Raw genomic sequence first — 4289 nt, 5'->3', positions numbered from 1 at the left:
CGACAAGGTCAGAATAGGATGGAACCGAAATTACAGTCGGGATTGGCTATCCCTGAAGGGCCCTCATCTGCGCATGCGCTTCTGAAAACCCATTCACAGGAAGGTATCCCCTGCTTAGGCTGTGCAGTCAGCCCCCTGGTGCGGATAAAATACGGCCCTGGGTTCCAGTCAAGAAATGGGTCTAAGCCATGGTGGTGGCCCATGCCTTTAATTCCAGCGCTCGGGAAGCAGAGGCAGTGGATCTTTGTGAATTCGAGGCCAGCCTGGTCTAGAGAGTGATTTCCAGGACAGCCAGGGCTACACAGAGAAACCTCATCTCAAAAACAAAACAACAAAAGAAATGGGTTCAAAACTCCTGCAACGCATCTGCCCTTGAGAAGCAGGAAACACCCACCTCTGACTTATATGGAAGTATGAGTGTTGGTTTTGGGTAGACGTGGCAACTACTGGGGACACTAAGGGGACCATCCTTATCTGGCATCAGCCAAGGGTAGACTTGTGATGTGGAGAACAGCTGCCTTGGTTAGGCTTCACTTCCAGCAAGATGAGTATCATGTCCCTGGCCCTGCAGCTAGTCCATACAAACGTGAGGAGAATCAGGTCTAGTATGTCTGCGGAGAGGGTAAGCAATGCTAAGCTGGCGTGCTGCAGAAACAGACTACAAACACGAACGTGTAACGTGCTAGGGCCAGGAGCCCTTGCCTAGGAAGGGTAGCCATATGCCACAAGAGCTGGACTTCCTGATTACGACTGCCGGATCTGACCAAGAGAGTTCTTCGGTTGCTGAATTCCATGTTTAAATTTAGACTGCACATAAAAAAGCAGCTTTTACAACTCTAAATACACTTTCTACTACAGAGACTGGTGACTGAAGCAAAAGTAAAAATAGCCGCTCACACCACGATTTGAGGAAATCTAAATCTGAAATGATCATTTTTATTTGCATGCTACCAAATAAGGACATCGGGGAAGCAGTGAGTCACCAAAGACTCTAGCGTTTACCAAGCAGCACCAGGAGGGGAGAGCATTCTTTAGGATGAGGCTCAGAGGCTCAAAACTGACATTCACCTCAAAGCCGATGTGGAACCTTCCGCGCCTGTCTGAAACACGGGCCTAATTTCTTTTCAGAATTCTTAGGACAGTGTTCCAACGAGGAATAACCGTGCGTCTACCTCTCAACCCAATGGAAATAATGTCCCACATCTGAGGAAAACCTGAGCCTTTTCATTATCTCATATGATCACGAGTGGTTCTCACAGAATCCTCCAGGCAAAGCAAGGAAGGAGTTGTCATATTAGAACATCCCTGACCTGCAGATCTTTTTGCAGAGACAGGGTGAATCACCGTCCAGGAGAGGGTGGAGGGAAGGATCACACAAAGGAGAACGAGATTTAGAGATCTGAGCCTCCTGTTACCATGTCACATGGTCCCCGCACAAACCAATGTTCTTATAGTGCGGAAAAGCCAGCTGGAAGGTTCAGGGACTGCCTGCCAACCCAGTGTTTTCTTCTCCGGCTCTGAGAAGACAGTTTAAAGAGAGTTGGGGAATGTTCTGGTCTTTTGTTTGGAAATTTCGCCTGCTTGTTGACTAGTTGTCTGAAGACAGCGAGGTGGGTCTGTTTGCTTTAAACCGGCTCAACAGTCCAATAAAACACACAGGCTGCTGTTGCCGGAGTGTACAGATGTTGTCTGAGTTTCGAAGTCGGTGTGACAGAGGTGGGCTTCAAGGGGGGCTGGAGCGCTGTTGCAGGGTGTTTTTGCAAGGTGGAACAAGAAAAACGTGTCTGTTTCTTAGCACATGATCAGCTAGCTGCGTCTCTCCCAAGATTTTTTTTGGGGGGTGGGCACTTCCCCCCTTTATCAGGAGACCGCCCAACACAGTTCCAAAGATGGAAGATCTTCCTTGTTCTTACGTCCCAGGAGCCAGGTTGGTCCTGGATCAAAAGGAAAGTTCAAACCTGCATCACAAGAGAAAAGGTTTTTGGAGAGCGATGGAGAACTATAGTCAGTTTTACATATTATAACAAAATTAAATAATCAAATAAAGATGGCATGCACGTTGTCTCCCCCCTCCATTGTATACAGGAGAAACAAAGGAAGGAATAGCCACTGAGCTAAGAAGCCCTTGGGTTCCACCCCCTCGGTTACCACCATCTCCCAGCAATGAACCTCAGTGGCTGCCCGAAAGGGGGCCATGACCGTGAGCTAGTCAACACAGCAAAAGGCAGGTCACAAGGACCAGGGATGGGCAAAGAGATCTGGTCCTGCCTTTCTCGCTAATTACTTGTGTGACTTTGGATCAGCATTTCGCCTCTTTCATCTCTAAAATGACAGGCTGGGACGAAGTATTCTCCAGCGTCTCCAGCAGGTCTGGTGGGTGGGTGGGTGGGTGGGGTGGGATTAGAGCCTTTTATTAAGGATCTGTAAGGAAGCTGTGGAGAAAAGCTGACTGTCCCTGTTAGCTGCAAAAGAGCAGACTCTGGAGGTGCTGTGAAAATGATCCACAAGGAATCCCTGCGGTGGGTTGAAAAACTATAGAAATGTAGAATTGTGTGTAACGCACAACCCGAGTGGGGCTGGCTCTATGAGGCCATGACAAAACGGGGACACGTTAAAGCAGAGAAGCCAGGCTTTTGAAGCCAGCCTGCGCCCCTATTCCACCCTGCACGCTCTCCCCATGATAATGCAGCACCTTGTGCTCACAATTAAATGTCAGCCACGGAAAACATTTCTCTTTGCTTTGTTGTTCCGGGACCGGATTCTTTTGTCCTCCATATAATGGATATGCAGAAACAATGACAGAACAGAGATTTTTTTTTTCCCCTCTAAAGCGATGACAAACACAGTGCTGCTTCCTCTCTCCCTCCCTCCCTTCTTCCTCCTTATCCCCACCCCCTAAAATAAATCATTGTTCAGGGGAAAAAAAAATTTTCCCATTGTCTATTGTCCATGGAAGATCAAGATCTGCCTAGGAACAGCGCAGGCGGACGCCGCAGTGCAGCCGGGCGGCCGGTAGGTGGCGCACGAAGGCAGCGCTGGCGGAAGCTCCACCGGTGGCGAGGAAGGGGGTGTCGCCGCCCGCAGCCGCCGCCGCAGCCGCCACCCCCGCCGCCTGCCGCCCCCTCCTCGCGTGCTAATTGCTGGAACCTCCACTGGGACTTAGGTCCCGGAGAAAGAGAGCAGGAAGGAGGCGGGGAAAGGAAGTGGAGGAGCTAGCTCCAAACACACAAAGCCTCTGGGGCCTCAGCGGCCCCGGGGGCAGGGCGCCCTCTCTTCTGGTCTCATCCCCGGGCCGAGCTGCTGCATCCCGGGCTCCGGCCGGAGGAGAACGGGGACCCACGTGCGGGAGTCCCAGACACCCCTGACCCCGGCCTCCCACAGGGCTTGGAGACCTGCCGCTGAGCAGCAGGAGGCTCCCAAGTGGGCGCCTGAGCCCGGCATCTGCGCGTGTCCCCCCAGGAGGGGTCACTGCACACTGGGTCCCCTTCTTGTCGTGGGCACCCAGAGCCAAGATGAACGCTCCACGCCGCCGCTGTAGCTGGCCTGCGACCTCTGCCTGGAAGCCTGGTGCTGGGAAGGTGTATCGGCAGGTGGGGCCTTTGTGACCTTGAATTTACAAACACTCTGTCTCCTACCCTCCACCTCCCTGGCTATCAGACCCAGGCTGTGACGCTTCCCTCCCGAGACTGGGGATTTCTTTAAAAGTGGTGCTTAACTTAGAGGGCCCGAAACATAAACAACCTATCCCCTGTTGGAGGAGAGAGGCAGTCTACAACCCTTAGGATTGACCTGGCATCACGATCACCAAGCTGGAAGAGGAAGGGCCCCAAGTGGATGCACAAGGGAATGGCCGTCAGGATGACTGAGCTCCCATCTGTGGGCTTTGCCATAGCTGTGTGAGGCCCTCCTCCTTTCTCTGGAATTCATCCTCTTGTGATTGATTTATATCCGGTCTCTGTTGGGGCTCTCTGAGACAGGAGCATGTATAACATAGGCTTTGGAGTCAGGCTTGCTTAGATGGAGCTAAGTAACTCAGTAGCTGGGAGGTCACCTCCCTGAGCTTCTGTAGTGTGGTGGCTGTGGAGCCGCCTTCAGAATTCCAGTGAAGATTTGCAGAGATCATTCATATAAACTGCCCAGCAGTTTAAATAAAACATTTAAATTTCACAGTTGGAACCGGACTACCTTACACATAATAATGGACGTTCACTGATAGTCACAGATCCACCCGAGGTGGACCCAGCGATTGCTGACACCAGCTTCTCTGCTCTCATCTGAGTCAGAAAGGT

At 51.6% G+C, this 4289-nt stretch overlaps 1 long non-coding RNA gene across 1 annotated transcript; it reads right to left on the bottom strand.

Moving 5' to 3' along the window:
- Positions 1-904: 904 nt before the first annotated feature.
- On the bottom strand, positions 905-3539 carry LOC143273845 (uncharacterized). The gene is made up of 2 exons (XR_013052055.1): positions 3393-3539; positions 905-1958 (listed from the first exon to the last, which is right to left on the bottom strand). It is a non-coding gene; the product is annotated as an uncharacterized LOC143273845 (long non-coding RNA).
- Between the last annotated feature and the right edge of the window lie 750 nt (positions 3540-4289).

This window comes from Peromyscus maniculatus, chromosome 6 (assembly GCF_049852395.1).
Source record: "Peromyscus maniculatus bairdii isolate BWxNUB_F1_BW_parent chromosome 6, HU_Pman_BW_mat_3.1, whole genome shotgun sequence".
NCBI lineage: Eukaryota > Metazoa > Chordata > Mammalia > Rodentia > Cricetidae > Peromyscus > Peromyscus maniculatus.
This window is presented reverse-complemented; position numbering and strand designations above follow the sequence as displayed.